The sequence below is a fragment of the Erinaceus europaeus genome, chromosome 18 (assembly GCF_950295315.1).
Source record: "Erinaceus europaeus chromosome 18, mEriEur2.1, whole genome shotgun sequence".
Classification (NCBI taxonomy): domain Eukaryota; kingdom Metazoa; phylum Chordata; class Mammalia; order Eulipotyphla; family Erinaceidae; genus Erinaceus; species Erinaceus europaeus.
In genome coordinates this window covers 78,246,647-78,273,148 of record NC_080179.1, presented here as the reverse complement: position 1 = coordinate 78,273,148, position 26,502 = coordinate 78,246,647, and the positions used below count along the sequence as shown (strand labels likewise).

Below are 26,502 nucleotides of genomic sequence, written 5' to 3'. Positions count from 1 at the left end.
AGAGCAACCACACTCTTCATCTGTACTAGTCCACTCTTTAGGCCCATCATTGGTCAACAATTGGTTTGGATTTATAAGTTAACTCTATTTTGCACCACCAGGTTCCAGATGCTAGCATGATGCTGACCAGACTTCCCTGGACAGACAACCCCACCCATGTGTCCTGGAGCTCCGCTTCCCCAGAGCCCTTCCCCGCTAGGGAAAGAGAGAGCCAGGTTGCAGTATGGACCGACCTGTCAACGCTCATGTTCAGCTGGGAAGCAGTTACAGAAGCCAGAACTCCCACCCGCACACCACACACGCACATGCACACGCACACGCACATGCACATGCACACGTACACACGCGTGCACACACACGCACGCACGCACACACACACACACACACACGCACACACACCTTCTGCATCCCACAGTGACCCTGGGTCCATACTCCCAGAGGGATAAAGAATTGGAAAGCTACCAGAGGAGGGGAGGGCAAGGGAGGGGAGGGGATACAGAGTTCTGGTGGTGGGAATTGTGTGCAGTTGGACCCCTCTTCTCCAGTGGTTTTCTCAATGTTTCTTTTTGATAAATAAATAAATAAATTTGAGAGAGAGAGGGAGAGAGACAGAGAGAGGGAGAGAGGCAGAGAGAGACAGAGACAGAGAGAGAGAAGCTTAAGCACACCTGGTGCAAAGCACAAGGACTGGCGTAAGGATCCCTGTTCGAGCCCCCGGCTCCCCACCTGCAGGGGAGTCGCTTCCCAAGTGGTGAAGCAGGTCTGTGGGTGTCTGTCTTTCTCTCTCCCTCTCTGTCTTCCCCTCCACTCTCCATTTCTCTTGGTCCTATCCAACAACAACGACATCCATCATAACTCCAACAATAAAACAACCAGGGCAACCAAAGGGAATGAATCAAGACATAACAATGATTTTCCAAAAGGATTCCGGGAGGTGGTGGGGTGGTCAAGCTTTAGACTCTCAAGCATGAGGTCCCGAGTTGGATCCCCGGCAGCACATGTGCCAGAGTGATGTGTGGTTCTCCCTCTGTCCTCCTATCGTTCTCATCCATAAAAAAGTCTTTCCAAAAAAACAACTTGTCCAGAACAGATGAAAAAGAGAGAGAGCGAGAGAGAAGAAGGGGTCGTGTGCCCAGGACAAGCTGCTGGGCAATGCGCTGCAGAGGCAGGCAGGCAGGCAGGCAGGCAGGCAGCAAAAGCCTACAGCACCCGGTATTCCCAGGCGGTCTCCCATCCAAGTACTAACCAGGCCCGACCCTGCTTAGCTTCCGAGATCAGACGAGATCGGGCGTGTTCAGGGTGGTATGGCCGTAGACGCACACAGCCCTTTCTGCCGGCCTCAAGAAGCCAAGCCGCCAGCCGCCGGCGCAACAGCGACGCCCACTGGCCGGCTCCGCACACTGCCACCCCTCCACGAGTGCCCGCTGGCCACCTGCACCCAACACACCACCCCCACCCACCCCACGCCGCCCCAGCCTCCGCCCCAGCCACCACCACCATCACCACCCGGCACCCCTCACAAAGCCCACACCGCTGCACAGGCAGGCAGGCTGGCAGCGACACATGCGGGGACACGCTGCGCACCCACACGCACGCCACATACACACGGACAGCCTGCCTGCCTGCCTGCCTGCCTGCCTGCATGATGCCTGCTGCCGGCTAACTGCCTCTGCTCCACAGGCTGCCTGCTGACCCACCCAACTGCTTCTCCTGGAGCGGGAGAACCAGGCACCAGGGCCAAGGAGAGCACAAGCCCCACTCCCACAGGGAGACCCACTCCCAGCTGAGGAGGAGGAGGTGGAGGAGCAGGAGGAGGAGCAGGAGGAGGAGAAGAAAAGGTCTGGTGGTGGCAAAGCAGTTGTCTTGCCTAAGGGTCCAGGTAGTACTTCAATAGTTAAGTCATTACTTACTGACAACATAAAAAAAAATGTAGAGAGGAAAAGAAGAGTTCAATGACCAGCATTACCCTAAACCCTAGGTGAGTACTGATATGACAGAGAGCAGAAAGAAGTTAGGAAGAAAAGAAAGGAGAAAGAAGCTGAGGGAGAGAGAGAGAAAGAAAGAAAGAAAGAGGGAGAGAGAGGGAGACACTTGAGAGAGAGAGAGAGAGAGAAAAGGGAAGCAGGGCTTTTGCAAAGTTAACCCAATTCACATAGGCTCACTCCTAAGCTGAATATGGACCCCAGATCAGATCACATCACATCACATCACATCAATTGGGTTGATGGCCAAGAATATTTATACACCTTTCCCAGATTTGGGAGCTACTCTCATCCCTGATCCAGCTTTCTGGTCCTTCTGCCAGCCATGACATTGCCTCCCCAGAGAATAATTAGGATCTACCTGCATTTCAGATTTCAGGCTCAGGCTGAAAAACAAACAAACAAACAAACAAACAAACACTAGTATAGCCACAGGCCCTTTGGAATGTAACTCAAATATGCCTCCTAGCTGTCTACAAAATGGAGAGCAACCACACTCTTCATCTGTACTAGTCCACTCTTTAGGCCCATCATTGGTCAACAATTGGTTTGGATTTATAAGTTAACTCTATTTTGCACCACCAGGTTCCAGATGCTAGCATGATGCTGACCAGACTTCCCTGGACAGACAACCCCACCCATGTGTCCTGGAGCTCCGCTTCCCCAGAGCCCTTCCCCGCTAGGGAAAGAGAGAGCCAGGTTGCAGTATGGACCGACCTGTCAACGCTCATGTTCAGCTGGGAAGCAGTTACAGAAGCCAGAACTCCCACCCGCACACCACACACGCACATGCACACGCACACGCACATGCACATGCACACGTACACACGCGTGCACACACACGCACGCACGCACACACACACACACACACACGCACACACACCTTCTGCATCCCACAGTGACCCTGGGTCCATACTCCCAGAGGGATAAAGAATTGGAAAGCTACCAGAGGAGGGGAGGGCAAGGGAGGGGAGGGGATACAGAGTTCTGGTGGTGGGAATTGTGTGCAGTTGGACCCCTCTTCTCCAGTGGTTTTCTCAATGTTTCTTTTTGATGAATAAATAAATAAATAAATTTGAGAGAGAGAGGGAGAGAGACAGAGAGAGGGAGAGAGGCAGAGAGAGACAGAGACAGAGAGAGAGAAGCTTAAGCACACCTGGCGCAAAGCACAAGGACTGGCGTAAGGATCCCTGTTCGAGCCCCCGGCTCCCCACCTGCAGGGGAGTCGCTTCCCAAGTGGTGAAGCAGGTCTGTGGGTGTCTGTCTTTCTCTCTCCCTCTCTGTCTTCCCCTCCACTCTCCATTTCTCTCGGTCCTATCCAACAACAACGACATCCATCATAACTCCAACAATAAAACAACCAGGGCAACCAAAGGGAATGAATCAAGACATAACAATGATTTTCAAAAAGGATTCCGGGAGGTGGTGGGGTGGTCAAGCTTTAGACTCTCAAGCATGAGGTCCCGAGTTGGATCCCCGGCAGCACATGTGCCAGAGTGATGTGTGGTTCTCCCTCTGTCCTCCTATCGTTCTCATCCATAAAAAAGTCTTTCCAAAAAAACAACTTGTCCAGAACAGATGAAAAAGAGAGAGAGCGAGAGAGAAGAAGGGGTCGTGTGCCCAGGACAAGCTGCTGGGCAATGCGCTGCAGAGGCATGCAGGCAGGCAGGCAGGCAGGCAGCAAAAGCCTACAGCACCCGGTATTCCCAGGCGGTCTCCCATCCAAGTACTAACCAGGCCCGACCCTGCTTAGCTTCCGAGATCAGACGAGATCGGGCGTGTTCAGGGTGGTATGGCCGTAGACGCACACAGCCCTTTCTGCCGGCCTCAAGAAGCCAAGCCGCCAGCCGCCGGCGCAACAGCGACGCCCACTGGCCGGCTCCGCACACTGCCACCCCTCCACGAGTGCCCGCTGGCCACCTGCACCCAACACACCACCCCCACCCACCCCACGCCGCCCCAGCCTCCGCCCCAGCCACCACCACCATCACCACCCAGCACCCCTCACAAAGCCCACACCGCTGCACAGGCAGGCAGGCTGGCAGCGACACATGCGGGGACACGCTGCGCACCCACACGCACGCCACATACACACGGACAGCCTGCCTGCCTGCCTGCCTGCATGATGCCTGCTGCCGGCTAACTGCCTCTGCTCCACAGGCTGCCTGCTGACCCACCCAACTGCTTCTCCTGGAGCGGGAGAACCAGGCACCAGGACCAAGGAGAGCACAAGCCCCACTCCCACAGGGAGACCCACTCCCAGCTGAGGAGGAGGAGGTGGAGGAGCAGGAGGAGGAGCAGGAGGAGGAGAAGAAAAGGTCTGGTGGTGGCAAAGCAGTTGTCTTGCCTAAGGGTCCAGGTAGTACTTCAATAGTTAAGTCATTACTTACTGACAACATAAAAAAAAATGTAGAGAGGAAAAGAAGAGTTCAATGACCAGCATTACCCTAAACCCTAGGTGAGTACTGATATGACAGAGAGCAGAAAGAAGTTAGGAAGAAAAGAAAGGAGAAAGAAGCTGAGGGAGAGAGAGAGAAAGAAAGAAAGAAAGAGGGAGAGAGAGGGAGACACTTGAGAGAGAGAGAGAGAAAAGGGAAGCAGGGCTTTTGCAAAGTTAACCCAATTCACATAGGCTCACTCCTAAGCTGAATATGGACCCCAGATCAGATCACATCACATCACATCACATCAATTGGGTTGATGGCCAAGAATATTTATACACCTTTCCCAGATTTGGGAGCTACTCTCATCCCTGATCCAGCTTTCTGGTCCTTCTGCCAGCCATGACATTGCCTCCCCAGAGAATAATTAGGATCTACCTGCATTTCAGATTTCAGGCTCAGGCTGAAAAACAAACAAACAAACAAACAAACAAACACTAGTATAGCCACAGGCCCTTTGGAATGTAACTCAAATATGCCTCCTAGCTGTCTACAAAATGGAGAGCAACCACACTCTTCATCTGTACTAGTCCACTCTTTAGGCCCATCATTGGTCAACAATTGGTTTGGATTTATAAGTTAACTCTATTTTGCACCACCAGGTTCCAGATGCTAGCATGATGCTGACCAGACTTCCCTGGACAGACAACCCCACCCATGTGTCCTGGAGCTCCGCTTCCCCAGAGCCCTTCCCCGCTAGGGAAAGAGAGAGCCAGGTTGCAGTATGGACCGACCTGTCAACGCTCATGTTCAGCTGGGAAGCAGTTACAGAAGCCAGAACTCCCACCCGCACACCACACACGCACATGCACACACACACGCACATGCACACGTACACACGCGTGCACACACACGCACGCACGCACGCACACACACACACACACACACACACACACACACGCACACACACCTTCTGCATCCCACAGTGACCCTGGGTCCATACTCCCAGAGGGATAAAGAATTGGAAAGCTACCAGAGGAGGGGAGGGCAAGGGAGGGGAGGGGATACAGAGTTCTGGTGGTGGGAATTGTGTGCAGTTGGACCCCTCTTCTCCAGTGGTTTTCTCAATGTTTCTTTTTGATAAATAAATAAATAAATAAATAAATAAATTTGAGAGAGAGAGGGAGAGAGACAGAGAGAGGGAGAGAGGCAGAGAGAGACAGAGACAGAGAGAGAGAAGCTTAAGCACACCTGGCGCAAAGCACAAGGACTGGCGTAAGGATCCCTGTTCGAGCCCCCGGCTCCCCACCTGCAGGGGAGTCGCTTCCCAAGTGGTGAAGCAGGTCTGTGGGTGTCTGTCTTTCTCTCTCCCTCTCTGTCTTCCCCTCCACTCTCCATTTCTCTCGGTCCTATCCAACAACAACGACATCCATCATAACTCCAACAATAAAACAACCAGGGCAACCAAAGGGAATGAATCAAGACATAACAATGATTTTCAAAAAGGATTCCGGGAGGTGGTGGGGTGGTCAAGCTTTAGACTCTCAAGCATGAGGTCCCGAGTTGGATCCCCGGCAGCACATGTGCCAGAGTGATGTGTGGTTCTCCCTCTGTCCTCCTATCGTTCTCATCCATAAAAAAGTCTTTCCAAAAAAACAACTTGTCCAGAACAGATGAAAAAGAGAGAGAGCGAGAGAGAAGAAGGGGTCGTGTGCCCAGGACAAGCTGCTGGGCAATGCGCTGCAGAGGCAGGCAGGCAGGCAGGCAGGCAGGCAGGCAGCAAAAGCCTACAGCACCCGGTATTCCCAGGCGGTCTCCCATCCAAGTACTAACCAGGCCCGACCCTGCTTAGCTTCCGAGATCAGACGAGATCGGGCGTGTTCAGGGTGGTATGGCCGTAGACGCACACAGCCCTTTCTGCCGGCCTCAAGAAGCCAAGCCGCCAGCCGCCGGCGCAACAGCGACGCCCACTGGCCGGCTCCGCACACTGCCACCCCTCCACGAGTGCCCGCTGGCCACCTGCACCCAACACACCACCCCCACCCACCCCACGCCGCCCCAGCCTCCGCCCCAGCCACCACCACCATCACCACCCGGCACCCCTCACAAAGCCCACACCGCTGCACAGGCAGGCAGGCTGGCAGCGACACATGCGGGGACACGCTGCGCACCCACACGCACGCCACATACACACGGACAGCCTGCCTGCCTGCCTGCCTGCATGATGCCTGCTGCCGGCTAACTGCCTCTGCTCCACAGGCTGCCTGCTGACCCACCCAACTGCTTCTCCTGGAGCGGGAGAACCAGGCACCAGGGCCAAGGAGAGCACAAGCCCCACTCCCACAGGGAGACCCACTCCCAGCTGAGGAGGAGGAGGTGGAGGAGCAGGAGGAGGAGCAGGAGGAGGAGAAGAAAAGGTCTGGTGGTGGCAAAGCAGTTGTCTTGCCTAAGGGTCCAGGTAGTACTTCAATAGTTAAGTCATTACTTACTGACAACATAAAAAAAAATGTAGAGAGGAAAAGAAGAGTTCAATGACCAGCATTACCCTAAACCCTAGGTGAGTACTGATATGACAGAGAGCAGAAAGAAGTTAGGAAGAAAAGAAAGGAGAAAGAAGCTGAGGGAGAGAGAGAGAAAGAAAGAAAGAAAGAGGGAGAGAGAGGGAGACACTTGAGAGAGAGAGAGAGAAAAGGGAAGCAGGGCTTTTGCAAAGTTAACCCAATTCACATAGGCTCACTCCTAAGCTGAATATGGACCCCAGATCAGATCACATCACATCACATCACATCAATTGGGTTGATGGCCAAGAATATTTATACACCTTTCCCAGATTTGGGAGCTACTCTCATCCCTGATCCAGCTTTCTGGTCCTTCTGCCAGCCATGACATTGCCTCTCCAGAGAATAATTAGGATCTACCTGCATTTCAGATTTCAGGCTCAGGCTGAAAAACAAACAAACAAACAAACAAACAAACACTAGTATAGCCACAGGCCCTTTGGAATGTAACTCAAATATGCCTCCTAGCTGTCTACAAAATGGAGAGCAACCACACTCTTCATCTGTACTAGTCCACTCTTTAGGCCCATCATTGGTCAACAATTGGTTTGGATTTATAAGTTAACTCTATTTTGCACCACCAGGTTCCAGATGCTAGCATGATGCTGACCAGACTTCCCTGGACAGACAACCCCACCCATGTGTCCTGGAGCTCCGCTTCCCCAGAGCCCTTCCCCGCTAGGGAAAGAGAGAGCCAGGTTGCAGTATGGACCGACCTGTCAACGCTCATGTTCAGCTGGGAAGCAGTTACAGAAGCCAGAACTCCCACCCGCACACCACACACGCACACGCACACGCACATGCACATGCACACGTACACACGCGTGCACACACACGCACGCACACACACACACACACACGCACACACACCTTCTGCATCCCACAGTGACCCTGGGTCCATACTCCCAGAGGGATAAAGAATTGGAAAGCTACCAGAGGAGGGGAGGGCAAGGGAGGGGAGGGGATACAGAGTTCTGGTGGTGGGAATTGTGTGCAGTTGGACCCCTCTTCTCCAGTGGTTTTCTCAATGTTTCTTTTTGATAAATAAATAAATAAATAAATAAATTTGAGAGAGAGAGGGAGAGAGACAGAGAGAGGGAGAGAGGCAGAGAGAGACAGAGACAGAGAGAGAGAAGCTTAAGCACACCTGGCGCAAAGCACAAGGACTGGCGTAAGGATCCCTGTTCGAGCCCCCGGCTCCCCACCTGCAGGGGAGTCGCTTCCCAAGTGGTGAAGCAGGTCTGTGGGTGTCTGTCTTTCTCTCTCCCTCTCTGTCTTCCCCTCCACTCTCCATTTCTCTCGGTCCTATCCAACAACAACGACATCCATCATAACTCCAACAATAAAACAACCAGGGCAACCAAAGGGAATGAATCAAGACATAACAATGATTTTCAAAAAGGATTCCGGGAGGTGGTGGGGTGGTCAAGCTTTAGACTCTCAAGCATGAGGTCCCGAGTTGGATCCCCGGCAGCACATGTGCCAGAGTGATGTGTGGTTCTCCCTCTGTCCTCCTATCGTTCTCATCCATAAAAAAGTCTTTCCAAAAAAACAACTTGTCCAGAACAGATGAAAAAGAGAGAGAGCGAGAGAGAAGAAGGGGTCGTGTGCCCAGGACAAGCTGCTGGGCAATGCGCTGCAGAGGCAGGCAGGCAGGCAGCAAAAGCCTACAGCACCCGGTATTCCCAGGCGGTCTCCCATCCAAGTACTAACCAGGCCCGACCCTGCTTAGCTTCCGAGATCAGACGAGATCGGGCGTGTTCAGGGTGGTATGGCCGTAGACGCACACAGCCCTTTCTGCCGGCCTCAAGAAGCCAAGCCGCCAGCCGCCGGCGCAACAGCGACGCCCACTGGCCGGCTCCGCACACTGCCACCCCTCCACGAGTGCCCGCTGGCCACCTGCACCCAACACACCACCCCCACCCACCCCACGCCGCCCCAGCCTCCGCCCCAGCCACCACCACCATCACCACCCAGCACCCCTCACAAAGCCCACACCGCTGCACAGGCAGGCAGGCTGGCAGCGACACATGCGGGGACACGCTGCGCACCCACACGCACGCCACATACACACGGACAGCCTGCCTGCCTGCCTGCCTGCATGATGCCTGCTGCCGGCTAACTGCCTCTGCTCCACAGGCTGCCTGCTGACCCACCCAACTGCTTCTCCTGGAGCGGGAGAACCAGGCACCAGGGCCAAGGAGAGCACAAGCCCCACTCCCACAGGGAGACCCACTCCCAGCTGAGGAGGAGGAGGTGGAGGAGCAGGAGGAGGAGCAGGAGGAGGAGAAGAAAAGGTCTGGTGGTGGCAAAGCAGTTGTCTTGCCTAAGGGTCCAGGTAGTACTTCAATAGTTAAGTCATTACTTACTGACAACATAAAAAAAAATGTAGAGAGGAAAAGAAGAGTTCAATGACCAGCATTACCCTAAACCCTAGGTGAGTACTGATATGACAGAGAGCAGAAAGAAGTTAGGAAGAAAAGAAAGGAGAAAGAAGCTGAGGGAGAGAGAGAGAAAGAAAGAAAGAAAGAGGGAGAGAGAGGGAGACACTTGAGAGAGAGAGAGAGAAAAGGGAAGCAGGGCTTTTGCAAAGTTAACCCAATTCACATAGGCTCACTCCTAAGCTGAATATGGACCCCAGATCAGATCACATCACATCACATCACATCAATTGGGTTGATGGCCAAGAATATTTATACACCTTTCCCAGATTTGGGAGCTACTCTCATCCCTGATCCAGCTTTCTGGTCCTTCTGCCAGCCATGACATTGCCTCCCCAGAGAATAATTAGGATCTACCTGCATTTCAGATTTCAGGCTCAGGCTGAAAAACAAACAAACAAACAAACAAACAAACACTAGTATAGCCACAGGCCCTTTGGAATGTAACTCAAATATGCCTCCTAGCTGTCTACAAAATGGAGAGCAACCACACTCTTCATCTGTACTAGTCCACTCTTTAGGCCCATCATTGGTCAACAATTGGTTTGGATTTATAAGTTAACTCTATTTTGCACCACCAGGTTCCAGATGCTAGCATGATGCTGACCAGACTTCCCTGGACAGACAACCCCACCCATGTGTCCTGGAGCTCCGCTTCCCCAGAGCCCTTCCCCGCTAGGGAAAGAGAGAGCCAGGTTGCAGTATGGACCGACCTGTCAACGCTCATGTTCAGCTGGGAAGCAGTTACAGAAGCCAGAACTCCCACCCGCACACCACACACGCACATGCACACGCACACACGCGTGCACACACACGCACGCACGCACGCACACACACACACACACACACACACACGCACACACACCTTCTGCATCCCACAGTGACCCTGGGTCCATACTCCCAGAGGGATAAAGAATTGGAAAGCTACCAGAGGAGGGGAGGGCAAGGGAGGGGAGGGGATACAGAGTTCTGGTGGTGGGAATTGTGTGCAGTTGGACCCCTCTTCTCCAGTGGTTTTCTCAATGTTTCTTTTTGATAAATAAATAAATAAATAAATTTGAGAGAGAGAGGGAGAGAGACAGAGAGAGGGAGAGAGGCAGAGAGAGACAGAGACAGAGAGAGAGAAGCTTAAGCACACCTGGCGCAAAGCACAAGGACTGGCGTAAGGATCCCTGTTCGAGCCCCCGGCTCCCCACCTGCAGGGGAGTCGCTTCCCAAGTGGTGAAGCAGGTCTGTGGGTGTCTGTCTTTCTCTCTCCCTCTCTGTCTTCCCCTCCACTCTCCATTTCTCTCGGTCCTATCCAACAACAACGACATCCATCATAACTCCAACAATAAAACAACCAGGGCAACCAAAGGGAATGAATCAAGACATAACAATGATTTTCAAAAAGGATTCCGGGAGGTGGTGGGGTGGTCAAGCTTTAGACTCTCAAGCATGAGGTCCCGAGTTGGATCCCCGGCAGCACATGTGCCAGAGTGATGTGTGGTTCTCCCTCTGTCCTCCTATCGTTCTCATCCATAAAAAAGTCTTTCCAAAAAAACAACTTGTCCAGAACAGATGAAAAAGAGAGAGAGCGAGAGAGAAGAAGGGGTCGTGTGCCCAGGACAAGCTGCTGGGCAATGCGCTGCAGAGGCAGGCAGGCAGGCAGCAAAAGCCTACAGCACCCGGTATTCCCAGGCGGTCTCCCATCCAAGTACTAACCAGGCCCGACCCTGCTTAGCTTCCGAGATCAGACGAGATCGGGCGTGTTCAGGGTGGTATGGCCGTAGACGCACACAGCCCTTTCTGCCGGCCTCAAGAAGCCAAGCCGCCAGCCGCCGGCGCAACAGCGAAGCCCACTGGCCGGCTCCGCACACTGCCACCCCTCCACGAGTGCCCGCTGGCCACCTGCACCCAACACACCACCCCCACCCACCCCACGCCGCCCCAGCCTCCGCCCCAGCCACCACCACCATCACCACCCGGCACCCCTCACAAAGCCCACACCGCTGCACAGGCAGGCAGGCTGGCAGCGACACATGCGGGGACACGCTGCGCACCCACACGCACGCCACATACACACGGACAGCCTGCCTGCCTGCCTGCCTGCATGATGCCTGCTGCCGGCTAACTGCCTCTGCTCCACAGGCTGCCTGCTGACCCACCCAACTGCTTCTCCTGGAGCGGGAGAACCAGGCACCAGGACCAAGGAGAGCACAAGCCCCACTCCCACAGGGAGACCCACTCCCAGCTGAGGAGGAGGAGGTGGAGGAGCAGGAGGAGGAGCAGGAGGAGGAGAAGAAAAGGTCTGGTGGTGGCAAAGCAGTTGTCTTGCCTAAGGGTCCAGGTAGTACTTCAATAGTTAAGTCATTACTTACTGACAACATAAAAAAAAAATGTAGAGAGGAAAAGAAGAGTTCAATGACCAGCATTACCCTAAACCCTAGGTGAGTACTGATATGACAGAGAGCAGAAAGAAGTTAGGAAGAAAAGAAAGGAGAAAGAAGCTGAGGGAGAGAGAGAGAAAGAAAGAAAGAAAGAGGGAGAGAGAGGGAGACACTTGAGAGAGAGAGAGAGAGAGAGAGAAAAGGGAAGCAGGGCTTTTGCAAAGTTAACCCAATTCACATAGGCTCACTCCTAAGCTGAATATGGACCCCAGATCAGATCACATCACATCACATCACATCAATTGGGTTGATGGCCAAGAATATTTATACACCTTTCCCAGATTTGGGAGCTACTCTCATCCCTGATCCAGCTTTCTGGTCCTTCTGCCAGCCATGACATTGCCTCCCCAGAGAATAATTAGGATCTACCTGCATTTCAGATTTCAGGCTCAGGCTGAAAAACAAACAAACAAACAAACAAACAAACACTAGTATAGCCACAGGCCCTTTGGAATGTAACTCAAATATGCCTCCTAGCTGTCTACAAAATGGAGAGCAACCACACTCTTCATCTGTACTAGTCCACTCTTTAGGCCCATCATTGGTCAACAATTGGTTTGGATTTATAAGTTAACTCTATTTTGCACCACCAGGTTCCAGATGCTAGCATGATGCTGACCAGACTTCCCTGGACAGACAACCCCACCCATGTGTCCTGGAGCTCCGCTTCCCCAGAGCCCTTCCCCGCTAGGGAAAGAGAGAGCCAGGTTGCAGTATGGACCGACCTGTCAACGCTCATGTTCAGCTGGGAAGCAGTTACAGAAGCCAGAACTCCCACCCGCACACCACACACGCACATGCACACGCACACACGCGTGCACACACACGCACGCACGCACGCACACACACACACACACACACACACACGCACACACACCTTCTGCATCCCACAGTGACCCTGGGTCCATACTCCCAGAGGGATAAAGAATTGGAAAGCTACCAGAGGAGGGGAGGGCAAGGGAGGGGAGGGGATACAGAGTTCTGGTGGTGGGAATTGTGTGCAGTTGGACCCCTCTTCTCCAGTGGTTTTCTCAATGTTTCTTTTTGATAAATAAATAAATAAATAAATTTGAGAGAGAGAGGGAGAGAGACAGAGAGAGGGAGAGAGGCAGAGAGAGACAGAGACAGAGAGAGAGAAGCTTAAGCACACCTGGCGCAAAGCACAAGGACTGGCGTAAGGATCCCTGTTCGAGCCCCCGGCTCCCCACCTGCAGGGGAGTCGCTTCCCAAGTGGTGAAGCAGGTCTGTGGGTGTCTGTCTTTCTCTCTCCCTCTCTGTCTTCCCCTCCACTCTCCATTTCTCTCGGTCCTATCCAACAACAACGACATCCATCATAACTCCAACAATAAAACAACCAGGGCAACCAAAGGGAATGAATCAAGACATAACAATGATTTTCAAAAAGGATTCCGGGAGGTGGTGGGGTGGTCAAGCTTTAGACTCTCAAGCATGAGGTCCCGAGTTGGATCCCCGGCAGCACATGTGCCAGAGTGATGTGTGGTTCTCCCTCTGTCCTCCTATCGTTCTCATCCATAAAAAAGTCTTTCCAAAAAAACAACTTGTCCAGAACAGATGAAAAAGAGAGAGAGCGAGAGAGAAGAAGGGGTCGTGTGCCCAGGACAAGCTGCTGGGCAATGCGCTGCAGAGGCAGGCAGGCAGGCAGGCAGGCAGGCAGGCAGCAAAAGCCTACAGCACCCGGTATTCCCAGGCGGTCTCCCATCCAAGTACTAACCAGGCCCGACCCTGCTTAGCTTCCGAGATCAGACGAGATCGGGCGTGTTCAGGGTGGTATGGCCGTAGACGCACACAGCCCTTTCTGCCGGCCTCAAGAAGCCAAGCCGCCAGCCGCCGGCGCAACAGCGACGCCCACTGGCCGGCTCCGCACACTGCCACCCCTCCACGAGTGCCCGCTGGCCACCTGCACCCAACACACCACCCCCACCCACCCCACGCCGCCCCAGCCTCCGCCCCAGCCACCACCACCATCACCACCCGGCACCCCTCACAAAGCCCACACCGCTGCACAGGCAGGCAGGCTGGCAGCGACACATGCGGGGACACGCTGCGCACCCACACGCACGCCACATACACACGGACAGCCTGCCTGCCTGCCTGCCTGCATGATGCCTGCTGCCGGCTAACTGCCTCTGCTCCACAGGCTGCCTGCTGACCCACCCAACTGCTTCTCCTGGAGCGGGAGAACCAGGCACCAGGGCCAAGGAGAGCACAAGCCCCACTCCCACAGGGAGACCCACTCCCAGCTGAGGAGGAGGAGGTGGAGGAGCAGGAGGAGGAGCAGGAGGAGGAGAAGAAAAGGTCTGGTGGTGGCAAAGCAGTTGTCTTGCCTAAGGGTCCAGGTAGTACTTCAATAGTTAAGTCATTACTTACTGACAACATAAAAAAAAATGTAGAGAGGAAAAGAAGAGTTCAATGACCAGCATTACCCTAAACCCTAGGTGAGTACTGATATGACAGAGAGCAGAAAGAAGTTAGGAAGAAAAGAAAGGAGAAAGAAGCTGAGGGAGAGAGAGAGAAAGAAAGAAAGAAAGAGGGAGAGAGAGGGAGACACTTGAGAGAGAGAGAGAGAAAAGGGAAGCAGGGCTTTTGCAAAGTTAACCCAATTCACATAGGCTCACTCCTAAGCTGAATATGGACCCCAGATCAGATCACATCACATCACATCACATCAATTGGGTTGATGGCCAAGAATATTTATACACCTTTCCCAGATTTGGGAGCTACTCTCATCCCTGATCCAGCTTTCTGGTCCTTCTGCCAGCCATGACATTGCCTCTCCAGAGAATAATTAGGATCTACCTGCATTTCAGATTTCAGGCTCAGGCTGAAAAACAAACAAACAAACAAACAAACAAACACTAGTATAGCCACAGGCCCTTTGGAATGTAACTCAAATATGCCTCCTAGCTGTCTACAAAATGGAGAGCAACCACACTCTTCATCTGTACTAGTCCACTCTTTAGGCCCATCATTGGTCAACAATTGGTTTGGATTTATAAGTTAACTCTATTTTGCACCACCAGGTTCCAGATGCTAGCATGATGCTGACCAGACTTCCCTGGACAGACAACCCCACCCATGTGTCCTGGAGCTCCGCTTCCCCAGAGCCCTTCCCCGCTAGGGAAAGAGAGAGCCAGGTTGCAGTATGGACCGACCTGTCAACGCTCATGTTCAGCTGGGAAGCAGTTACAGAAGCCAGAACTCCCACCCGCACACCACACACGCACATGCACACGCACACGCACATGCACATGCACACGTACACACGCGTGCACACACACGCACGCACGCACACACACACACACACACACGCACACACACCTTCTGCATCCCACAGTGACCCTGGGTCCATACTCCCAGAGGGATAAAGAATTGGAAAGCTACCAGAGGAGGGGAGGGCAAGGGAGGGGAGGGGATACAGAGTTCTGGTGGTGGGAATTGTGTGCAGTTGGACCCCTCTTCTCCAGTGGTTTTCTCAATGTTTCTTTTTGATAAATAAATGAATAAATAAATAAATAAATTTGAGAGAGAGAGGGAGAGAGACAGAGAGAGGGAGAGAGGCAGAGAGAGACAGAGACAGAGAGAGAGAAGCTTAAGCACACCTGGTGCAAAGCACAAGGACTGGCGTAAGGATCCCTGTTCGAGCCCCCGGCTCCCCACCTGCAGGGGAGTCGCTTCCCAAGTGGTGAAGCAGGTCTGTGGGTGTCTGTCTTTCTCTCTCCCTCTCTGTCTTCCCCTCCACTCTCCATTTCTCTTGGTCCTATCCAACAACAACGACATCCATCATAACTCCAACAATAAAACAACCAGGGCAACCAAAGGGAATGAATCAAGACATAACAATGATTTTCCAAAAGGATTCCGGGAGGTGGTGGGGTGGTCAAGCTTTAGACTCTCAAGCATGAGGTCCCGAGTTGGATCCCCGGCAGCACATGTGCCAGAGTGATGTGTGGTTCTCCCTCTGTCCTCCTATCGTTCTCATCCATAAAAAAGTCTTTCCAAAAAAACAACTTGTCCAGAACAGATGAAAAAGAGAGAGAGCGAGAGAGAAGAAGGGGTCGTGTGCCCAGGACAAGATGCTGGGCAATGCGCTGCAGAGGCAGGCAGGCAGGCAGGCAGGCAGCAAAAGCCTACAGCACCCGGTATTCCCAGGCGGTCTCCCATCCAAGTACTAACCAGGCCCGACCCTGCTTAGCTTCCGAGATCAGACGAGATCGGGCGTGTTCAGGGTGGTATGGCCGTAGACGCACACAGCCCTTTCTGCCGGCCTCAAGAAGCCAAGCCGCCAGCCGCCGGCGCAACAGCGAAGCCCACTGGCCGGCTCCGCACACTGCCACCCCTCCACGAGTGCCCGCTGGCCACCTGCACCCAACACACCACCCCCACCCACCCCACGCCGCCCCAGCCTCCGCCCCAGCCACCACCACCATCACCACCCGGCACCCCTCACAAAGCCCACACCGCTGCACAGGCAGGCAGGCTGGCAGCGACACATGCGGGGACACGCTGCGCACCCACACGCACGCCACATACACACGGACAGCCTGCCTGCCTGCCTGCCTGCCTGCCTGCCTGCCTGCCTGCCTGCCTGCATGATGCCTGCTGCCGGCTAACTGCCTCTGCTCCACAGGCTGCCTGCTGACCCACCCAACTGCTTCTCCTGGAGCGGGAGAACCAGGCACCAGGGCCAAGGAGAGCACAAGCCCCACTCCCACAGGGAGACCCACTCCCAGCTGAGGAGGAGGAGGTGGAGGAGCAGGAGGAGGAGCAGGAGGAGGAGAAGAAAAGGTCTGGTGGTGGCAAAGCAGTTGTCTTGCCTAAGGGTCCAGGTAGTACTTCAATAGTTAAGTCATTACTTACTGACAACATAAAAAAAAATGTAGAGAGGAAAAGAAGAGTTCAATGACCAGCATTACCCTAAACCCTAGGTGAGTACTGATATGACAGAGAGCAGAAAGAAGTTAGGAAGAAAAGAAAGGAGAAAGAAGCTGAGGGAGAAAGAGAAAGAAAGAAAGAGGGAGAGAGAGGGAGACACTTGAGAGAGAGAGAGAGAGAGAAAAGGGAAGCAGGGCTTTTGCAAAGTTAACCCAATTCACATAGGCTCACTCCTAAGCTGAATATGGACCCCAGATCAGATCACATCACATCACATCACATCAATTGGGTTGATGGCCAAGAATATTTATACACCTTTCCCAGATTTGGGAGCTACTCTCATCCCTGATCCAGCTTTCTGGTCCTTCTGCCAGCCATGACATTGCCTCCCCAGAGAATAATTAGGATCTACCTGCATTTCAGATTTCAGGCTCAGGCTGAAAAACAAACAAACAAACAAACAAACAAACACTAGTATAGCCACAGGCCCTTTGGAATGTAACTCAAATATGCCTCCTAGCTGTCTACAAAATGGAGAGCAACCACACTCTTCATCTGTACTAGTCCACTCTTTAGGCCCATCATTGGTCAACAATTGGTTTGGATTTATAAGTTAACTCTATTTTGCACCACCAGGTTCCAGATGCTAGCATGATGCTGACCAGACTTCCCTGGACAGACAACCCCACCCATGTGTCCTGGAGCTCCGCTTCCCCAGAGCCCTTCCCCGCTAGGGAAAGAGAGAGCCAGGTTGCAGTATGGACCGACCTGTCAACGCTCATGTTCAGCTGGGAAGCAGTTACAGAAGCCAGAACTCCCACCCGCACACCACACACGCACATGCACACGCACACGCACATGCACATGCACACGTACACACGCGTGCACACACACGCACGCACGCACACACACACACACACACACGCACACACACCTTCTGCATCCCACAGTGACCCTGGGTCCATACTCCCAGAGGGATAAAGAATTGGAAAGCTACCAGAGGAGGGGAGGGCAAGGGAGGGGAGGGGATACAGAGTTCTGGTGGTGGGAATTGTGTGCAGTTGGACCCCTCTTCTCCAGTGGTTTTCTCAATGTTTCTTTTTGATAAATAAATGAATAAATAAATAAATAAATTTGAGAGAGAGAGGGAGAGAGACAGAGAGAGGGAGAGAGGCAGAGAGAGACAGAGACAGAGAGAGAGAAGCTTAAGCACACCTGGTGCAAAGCACAAGGACTGGCGTAAGGATCCCTGTTCGAGCCCCCGGCTCCCCACCTGCAGGGGAGTCGCTTCCCAAGTGGTGAAGCAGGTCTGTGGGTGTCTGTCTTTCTCTCTCCCTCTCTGTCTTCCCCTCCACTCTCCATTTCTCTCGGTCCTATCCAACAACAACGACATCCATCATAACTCCAACAATAAAACAACCAGGGCAACCAAAGGGAATGAATCAAGACATAACAATGATTTTCCAAAAGGATTCCGGGAGGTGGTGGGGTGGTCAAGCTTTAGACTCTCAAGCATGAGGTCCCGAGTTGGATCCCCGGCAGCACATGTGCCAGAGTGATGTGTGGTTCTCCCTCTGTCCTCCTATCGTTCTCATCCATAAAAAAGTCTTTCCAAAAAAACAACTTGTCCAGAACAGATGAAAAAGAGAGAGAGCGAGAGAGAAGAAGGGGTCGTGTGCCCAGGACAAGATGCTGGGCAATGCGCTGCAGAGGCAGGCAGGCAGGCAGGCAGGCAGCAAAAGCCTACAGCACCCGGTATTCCCAGGCGGTCTCCCATCCAAGTACTAACCAGGCCCGACCCTGCTTAGCTTCCGAGATCAGACGAGATCGGGCGTGTTCAGGGTGGTATGGCCGTAGACGCACACAGCCCTTTCTGCCGGCCTCAAGAAGCCAAGCCGCCAGCCGCCGACGCAACAGCGACGCCCACTGGCCGGCTCCGCACACTGCCACCCCTCCACGAGTGCCCGCTGGCCACCTGCACCCAACACACCACCCCCACCCACCCCACGCCGCCCCAGCCTCCGCCCCAGCCACCACCACCATCACCACCCAGCACCCCTCACAAAGCCCACACCGCTGCACAGGCAGGCAGGCTGGCAGCGACACATGCGGGGACACGCTGCGCACCCACACGCACGCCACATACACACGGACAGCCTGCCTGCCTGCCTGCCTGCCTGCCTGCCTGCATGATGCCTGCTGCCGGCTAACTGCCTCTGCTCCACAGGCTGCCTGCTGACCCACCCAACTGCTTCTCCTGGAGCGGGAGAACCAGGCACCAGGGCCAAGGAGAGCACAAGCCCCACTCCCACAGGGAGACCCACTCCCAGCTGAGGAGGAGGAGGTGGAGGAGCAGGAGGAGGAGCAGGAGGAGGAGAAGAAAAGGTCTGGTGGTGGCAAAGCAGTTGTCTTGCCTAAGGGTCCAGGTAGTACTTCAATAGTTAAGTCATTACTTACTGACAACATAAAAAAAAATGTAGAGAGGAAAAGAAGAGTTCAATGACCAGCATTACCCTAAACCCTAGGTGAGTACTGATATGACAGAGAGCAGAAAGAAGTTAGGAAGAAAAGAAAGGAGAAAGAAGCTGAGGGAGAGAGAGAGAAAGAAAGAAAGAAAGAGGGAGAGAGAGGGAGACACTTGAGAGAGAGAGAGAGAGAGAGAGAGAGAGAGAAAAGGGAAGCAGGGCTTTTGCAAAGTTAACCCAATTCACATAGGCTCACTCCTAAGCTGAATATGGACCCCAGATCAGATCACATCACATCACATCACATCAATTGGGTTGATGGCCAAGAATATTTATACACCTTTCCCAGATTTGGGAGCTACTCTCATCCCTGATCCAGCTTTCTGGTCCTTCTGCCAGCCATGACATTGCCTCCCCAGAGAATAATTAGGATCTACCTGCATTTCAGATTTCAGGCTCAGGCTGAAAAACAAACAAACAAACAAACAAACAAACACTAGTATAGCCACAGGCCCTTTGGAATGTAACTCAAATATGCCTCCTAGCTGTCTACAAAATGGAGAGCAACCACACTCTTCATCTGTACTAGTCCACTCTTTAGGCCCATCATTGGTCAACAATTGGTTTGGATTTATAAGTTAACTCTATTTTGCACCACCAGGTTCCAGATGCTAGCATGATGCTGACCAGACTTCCCTGGACAGACAACCCCACCCATGTGTCCTGGAGCTCCGCTTCCCCAGAGCCCTTCCCCGCTAGGGAAAGAGAGAGCCAGGTTGCAGTATGGACCGACCTGTCAACGCTCATGTTCAGCTGGGAAGCAGTTACAGAAGCCAGAACTCCCACCCGCACACCACACACGCACATGCACACGCACACGCACATGCACATGCACACGTACACACGCGTGCACACACACGCACGCACGCACGCACACACACACACACACGCACACACACCTTCTGCATCCCACAGTGACCCTGGGTCCATACTCCCAGAGGGATAAAGAATTGGAAAGCTACCAGAGGAGGGGAGGGCAAGGGAGGGGAGGGGATACAGAGTTCTGGTGGTGGGAATTGTGTGCAGTTGGACCCCTCTTCTCCAGTGGTTTTCTCAATGTTTCTTTTTGATAAATAAATAAATAAATTTGAGAGAGAGAGGGAGAGAGACAGAGAGAGGGAGAGAGGCAGAGAGAGACAGAGACAGAGAGAGAGAAGCTTAAGCACACCTGGCGCAAAGCACAAGGACTGGCGTAAGGATCCCTGTTCGAGCCCCCGGCTCCCCACCTGCAGGGGAGTCGCTTCCCAAGTGGTGAAGCAGGTCTGTGGGTGTCTGTCTTTCTCTCTCCCTCTCTGTCTTCCCCTCCACTCTCCATTTCTCTCGGTCCTATCCAACAACAACGACATCCATCATAACTCCAACAATAAAACAACCAGGGCAACCAAAGGGAATGAATCAAGACATAACAATGATTTTCCAAAAGGATTCCGGGAGGTGGTGGGGTGGTCAAGCTTTAGACTCTCAAGCATGAGGTCCCGAGTTGGATCCCCGGCAGCACATGTGCCAGAGTGATGTGTGGTTCTCCCTCTGTCCTCCTATCGTTCTCATCCATAAAAAAGTCTTTCCAAAAAAACAACTTGTCCAGAACAGATGAAAAAGAGAGAGAGCGAGAGAGAAGAAGGGGTCGTGTGCCCAGGACAAGCTGCTGGGCAATGCGCTGCAGAGGCAGGCAGGCAGGCAGGCAGGCAGGCAGCAAAAGCCTACAGCACCCGGTATTCCCAGGCGGTCTCCCATCCAAGTACTAACCAGGCCCGACCCTGCTTAGCTTCCGAGATCAGACGAGATCAGGCGTGTTCAGGGTGGTATGGCCGTAGACGCACACAGCCCTTTCTGCCGGCCTCAAGAAGCCAAGCCGCCAGCCGCCGGCGCAACAGCGAAGCCCACTGGCCGGCTCCGCACACTGCCACCCCTCCACGAGTGCCCGCTGGCCACCTGCACCCAACACACCACCCCCACCCACCCCACGCCGCCCCAGCCTCCGCCCCAGCCACCACCACCATCACCACCCGGCACCCCTCACAAAGCCCACACCGCTGCACAGGCAGGCAGGCTGGCAGCGACACATGCGGGGACACGCTGCGCACCCACACGCACGCCACATACACACGGACAGCCTGCCTGCCTGCCTGCCTGCCTGCCTGCCTGCCTGCATGATGCCTGCTGCCGGCTAACTGCCTCTGCTCCACAGGCTGCCTGCTGACCCACCCAACTGCTTCTCCTGGAGCGGGAGAACCAGGCACCAGGGCCAAGGAGAGCACAAGCCCCACTCCCACAGGGAGACCCACTCCCAGCTGAGGAGGAGGAGGTGGAGGAGCAGGAGGAGGAGCAGGAGGAGGAGAAGAAAAGGTCTGGTGGTGGCAAAGCAGTTGTCTTGCCTAAGGGTCCAGGTAGTACTTCAATAGTTAAGTCATTACTTACTGACAACATAAAAAAAAATGTAGAGAGGAAAAGAAGAGTTCAATGACCAGCATTACCCTAAACCCTAGGTGAGTACTGATATGACAGAGAGCAGAAAGAAGTTAGGAAGAAAAGAAAGGAGAAAGAAGCTGAGGGAGAGAGAGAAAGAAAGAAAGAGGGAGAGAGAGGGAGACACTTGAGAGAGAGAGAGAGAGAGAAAAGGGAAGCAGGGCTTTTGCAAAGTTAACCCAATTCACACAGGCTCACTCCTAAGCTGAATATGGACCCCAGATCAGATCACATCACATCACATCACATCAATTGGGTTGATGGCCAAGAATATTTATACACCTTTCCCAGATTTGGGAGCTACTCTCATCCCTGATCCAGCTTTCTGGTCCTTCTGCCAGCCATGACATTGCCTCCCCAGAGAATAATTAGGATCTACCTGCATTTCAGATTTCAGGCTCAGGCTGAAAAACAAACAAACAAACAAACAAACAAACACTAGTATAGCCACAGGCCCTTTGGAATGTAACTCAAATATGCCTCCTAGCTGTCTACAAAATGGAGAGCAACCACACTCTTCATCTGTACTAGTCCACTGTTTAGGCCCATCATTGGTCAACAATTGGTTTGGATTTATAAGTTAACTCTATTTTGCACCACCAGGTTCCAGATGCTAGCATGATGCTGACCAGACTTCCCTGGACAGACAACCCCACCCATGTGTCCTGGAGCTCCGCTTCCCCAGAGCCCTTCCCCGCTAGGGAAAGAGAGAGCCAGGTTGCAGTATGGACCGACCTGTCAACGCTCATGTTCAGCTGGGAAGCAGTTACAGAAGCCAGAACTCCCACCCGCACACCACACACGCACATGCACACGCACACGCACATGCACATGCACACGTACACACGCGTGCACACACACGCACGCACGCACACACACACACACACACACGCACACACACCTTCTGCATCCCACAGTGACCCTGGGTCCATACTCCCAGAGGGATAAAGAATTGGAAAGCTACCAGAGGAGGGGAGGGCAAGGGAGGGGAGGGGATACAGAGTTCTGGTGGTGGGAATTGTGTGCAGTTGGACCCCTCTTCTCCAGTGGTTTTCTCAATGTTTCTTTTTGATAAATAAATAAATAAATTTGAGAGAGAGAGGGAGAGAGACAGAGAGAGGGAGAGAGGCAGAGAGAGACAGAGACAGAGAGAGAGAAGCTTAAGCACACCTGGTGCAAAGCACAAGGACTGGCGTAAGGATCCCTGTTCGAGCCCCCGGCTCCCCACCTGCAGGGGAGTCGCTTCCCAAGTGGTGAAGCAGGTCTGTGGGTGTCTGTCTTTCTCTCTCCCTCTCTGTCTTCCCCTCCACTCTCCATTTCTCTTGGTCCTATCCAACAACAACGACATCCATCATAACTCCAACAATAAAACAACCAGGGCAACCAAAGGGAATGAATCAAGACATAACAATGATTTTCCAAAAGGATTCCGGGAGGTGGTGGGGTGGTCAAGCTTTAGACTCTCAAGCATGAGGTCCCGAGTTGGATCCCCGGCAGCACATGTGCCAGAGTGATGTGTGGTTCTCCCTCTGTCCTCCTATCGTTCTCATCCATAAAAAAGTCTTTCCAAAAAAACAACTTGTCCAGAACAGATGAAAAAGAGAGAGAGCGAGAGAGAAGAAGGGGTCGTGTGCCCAGGACAAGATGCTGGGCAATGCGCTGCAGAGGCAGGCAGGCAGGCAGCAAAAGCCTACAGCACCCGGTATTCCCAGGCGGTCTCCCATCCAAGTACTAACCAGGCCCGACCCTGCTTAGCTTCCGAGATCAGACGAGATCGGGCGTGTTCAGGGTGGTATGGCCGTAGACGCACACAGCCCTTTCTGCCGGCCTCAAGAAGCCAAGCCGCCAGCCGCCGGCGCAACAGCGACGCCCACTGGCCGGCTCCGCACACTGCCACCCCTCCACGAGTGCCCGCTGGCCACCTGCACCCAACACACCACCCCCACCCACCCCACGCCGCCCCAGCCTCCGCCCCAGCCACCACCACCATCACCACCCGGCACCCCTCACAAAGCCCACACCGCTGCACAGGCAGGCAGGCTGGCAGCGACACATGCGGGGACACGCTGCGCACCCACACGCACGCCACATACACACGGACAGCCTGCCTGCCTGCCTGCCTGCATGATGCCTGCTGCCGGCTAACTGCCTCTGCTCCACAGGCTGCCTGCTGACCCACCCAACTGCTTCTCCTGGAGCGGGAGAACCAGGCACCAGGGCCAAGGAGAGCACAAGCCCCACTCCCACAGGGAGACCCACTCCCAGCTGAGGAGGAGGAGGTGGAGGAGCAGGAGGAGGAGCAGGAGGAGGAGAAGAAAAGGTCTGGTGGTGGCAAAGCAGTTGTCTTGCCTAAGGGTCCAGGTAGTACTTCAATAGTTAAGTCATTACTTACTGACAACATAAAAAAAAATGTAGAGAGGAAAAGAAGAGTTCAATGACCAGCATTACCCTAAACCCTAGGTGAGTACTGATATGACAGAGAGCAGAAAGAAGTTAGGAAGAAAAGAAAGGAGAAAGAAGCTGAGGGAGAGAGAGAGAAAGAAAGAGGGAGAGAGAGGGAGACACTTGAGAGAGAGAGAGAGAGAGAGAGAGAGAGAAAAGGGAAGCAGGGCTTTTGCAAAGTTAACCCAATTCACATAGGCTCACTCCTAAGCTGAATATGGACCCCAGATCAGATCACATCACATCAATTGGGTTGATGGCCAAGAATATTTATACACCTTTCCCAGATTTGGGAGCTACTCTCATCCCTGATCCAGCTTTCTGGTCCTTCTGCCAGCCATGACATTGCCTCCCCAGAGAATAATTAGGATCTACCTGCATTTCAGATTTCAGGCTCAGGCTGAAAAACAAACAAACAAACAAACAAACAAACACTAGTATAGCCACAGGCCCTTTGGAATGTAACTCAAATATGCCTCCTAGCTGTCTACAAAATGGAGAGCAACCACACTCTTCATCTGTACTAGTCCACTCTTTAGGCCCATCATTGGTCAACAATTGGTTTGGATTTATAAGTTAACTCTATTTTGCACCACCAGGTTCCAGATGCTAGCATGATGCTGACCAGACTTCCCTGGACAGACAACCCCACCCATGTGTCCTGGAGCTCCGCTTCCCCAGAGCCCTTCCCCGCTAGGGAAAGAGAGAGCCAGGTTGCAGTATGGACCGACCTGTCAACGCTCATGTTCAGCTGGGAAGCAGTTACAGAAGCCAGAACTCCCACCCGCACACCACACACGCACATGCACACGCACACGCACATGCACATGCACACGTACACACGCGTGCACACACACGCACGCACGCACGCACACACACACACACACGCACACACACCTTCTGCATCCCACAGTGACCCTGGGTCCATACTCCCAGAGGGATAAAGAATTGGAAAGCTACCCGAGGAGGGGAGGGCAAGGGAGGGGAGGGGATACAGAGTTCTGGTGGTGGGAATTGTGTGCAGTTGGACCCCTCTTCTCCAGTGGTTTTCTCAATGTTTCTTTTTGATAAATAAATAAATAAATAAATAAATAAATAAATAAATAAATTTGAGAGAGAGAGGGAGAGAGACAGAGAGAGGGAGAGAGGCAGAGAGAGACAGAGACAGAGAGAGAGAAGCTTAAGCACACCTGGCGCAAAGCACAAGGACTGGCGTAAGGATCCCTGTTCGAGCCCCCGGCTCCCCACCTGCAGGGGAGTCGCTTCCCAAGTGGTGAAGCAGGTCTGTGGGTGTCTGTCTTTCTCTCTCCCTCTCTGTCTTCCCCTCCACTCTCCATTTCTCTCGGTCCTATCCAACAACAACGACATCCATCATAACTCCAACAATAAAACAACCAGGGCAACCAAAGGGAATGAATCAAGACATAACAATGATTTTCCAAAAGGATTCCGGGAGGTGGTGGGGTGGTCAAGCTTTAGACTCTCAAGCATGAGGTCCCGAGTTGGATCCCCGGCAGCACATGTGCCAGAGTGATGTGTGGTTCTCCCTCTGTCCTCCTATCGTTCTCATCCATAAAAAAGTCTTTCCAAAAAAACAACTTGTCCAGAACAGATGAAAAAGAGAGAGAGCGAGAGAGAAGAAGGGGTCGTGTGCCCAGGACAAGCTGCTGGGCAATGCGCTGCAGAGGCAGGCAGGCAGGCAGGCAGGCAGGCAGCAAAAGCCTACAGCACCCGGTATTCCCAGGCGGTCTCCCATCCAAGTACTAACCAGGCCCGACCCTGCTTAGCTTCCGAGATCAGACGAGATCGGGCGTGTTCAGGGTGGTATGGCCGTAGACGCACACAGCCCTTTCTGCCGGCCTCAAGAAGCCAAGCCGCCAGCCGCCGGCGCAACAGCGACACCCACTGGCCGGCTCCGCACACTGCCACCCCTCCACGAGTGCCCGCTGGCCACCTGCACCCAACACACCACCCCCACCCACCCCACGCCGCCCCAGCCTCCGCCCCAGCCACCACCACCATCACCACCCAGCACCCCTCACAAAGCCCACACCGCTGCACAGGCAGGCAGGCTGGCAGCGACACATGCGGGGACACGCTGCGCACCCACACGCACGCCACATACACACGGACAGCCTGCCTGCCTGCCTGCCTGCCTGCCTGCCTGCCTGCATGATGCCTGCTGCCGGCTAACTGCCTCTGCTCCACAGGCTGCCTGCTGACCCACCCAACTGCTTCTCCTGGAGCGGGAGAACCAGGCACCAGGGCCAAGGAGAGCACAAGCCCCACTCCCACAGGGAGACCCACTCCCAGCTGAGGAGGAGGAGGTGGAGGAGCAGGAGGAGGAGCAGGAGGAGGAGAAGAAAAGGTCTGGTGGTGGCAAAG

The 26,502-nt window shown here is 53.6% G+C and overlaps 11 non-coding genes across 11 annotated transcripts; all 11 read right to left on the bottom strand.

Annotated features, from left to right (window-relative positions):
* Window positions 1-1,197: 1,197 nt before the first annotated feature.
* Window positions 1,198-1,316, bottom strand: LOC132534539 (5S ribosomal RNA). Its single transcript, XR_009546237.1, has one exon. It is a non-coding gene; the product is annotated as a 5S ribosomal RNA (ribosomal RNA).
* Window positions 1,317-3,667: 2,351 nt separating this feature from the next.
* Window positions 3,668-3,786, bottom strand: LOC132534528 (5S ribosomal RNA). The gene has a single exon (XR_009546231.1). It is a non-coding gene; the product is annotated as a 5S ribosomal RNA (ribosomal RNA).
* Window positions 3,787-6,147: 2,361 nt separating this feature from the next.
* LOC132534517 (5S ribosomal RNA) lies at window positions 6,148-6,266 on the bottom strand. Its single transcript, XR_009546223.1, has one exon. It is a non-coding gene; the product is annotated as a 5S ribosomal RNA (ribosomal RNA).
* A 2,319-nt stretch (window positions 6,267-8,585) lies between these two features.
* LOC132534506 (5S ribosomal RNA) lies at window positions 8,586-8,704 on the bottom strand. The gene has a single exon (XR_009546214.1). It is a non-coding gene; the product is annotated as a 5S ribosomal RNA (ribosomal RNA).
* Window positions 8,705-11,017: 2,313 nt separating this feature from the next.
* Window positions 11,018-11,136, bottom strand: LOC132534495 (5S ribosomal RNA). Its single transcript, XR_009546204.1, has one exon. It is a non-coding gene; the product is annotated as a 5S ribosomal RNA (ribosomal RNA).
* Window positions 11,137-13,474: 2,338 nt separating this feature from the next.
* LOC132534484 (5S ribosomal RNA) lies at window positions 13,475-13,593 on the bottom strand. Its single transcript, XR_009546194.1, has one exon. It is a non-coding gene; the product is annotated as a 5S ribosomal RNA (ribosomal RNA).
* A 2,343-nt stretch (window positions 13,594-15,936) lies between these two features.
* On the bottom strand, window positions 15,937-16,055 carry LOC132534473 (5S ribosomal RNA). The gene has a single exon (XR_009546190.1). It is a non-coding gene; the product is annotated as a 5S ribosomal RNA (ribosomal RNA).
* Window positions 16,056-18,424: 2,369 nt separating this feature from the next.
* LOC132534462 (5S ribosomal RNA) lies at window positions 18,425-18,543 on the bottom strand. The gene has a single exon (XR_009546187.1). It is a non-coding gene; the product is annotated as a 5S ribosomal RNA (ribosomal RNA).
* A 2,363-nt stretch (window positions 18,544-20,906) lies between these two features.
* LOC132534421 (5S ribosomal RNA) lies at window positions 20,907-21,025 on the bottom strand. Its single transcript, XR_009546148.1, has one exon. It is a non-coding gene; the product is annotated as a 5S ribosomal RNA (ribosomal RNA).
* A 2,337-nt stretch (window positions 21,026-23,362) lies between these two features.
* LOC132534451 (5S ribosomal RNA) lies at window positions 23,363-23,481 on the bottom strand. The gene has a single exon (XR_009546176.1). It is a non-coding gene; the product is annotated as a 5S ribosomal RNA (ribosomal RNA).
* Window positions 23,482-25,836: 2,355 nt separating this feature from the next.
* On the bottom strand, window positions 25,837-25,955 carry LOC132534447 (5S ribosomal RNA). Its single transcript, XR_009546172.1, has one exon. It is a non-coding gene; the product is annotated as a 5S ribosomal RNA (ribosomal RNA).
* Window positions 25,956-26,502: the final 547 nt, after the last annotated feature.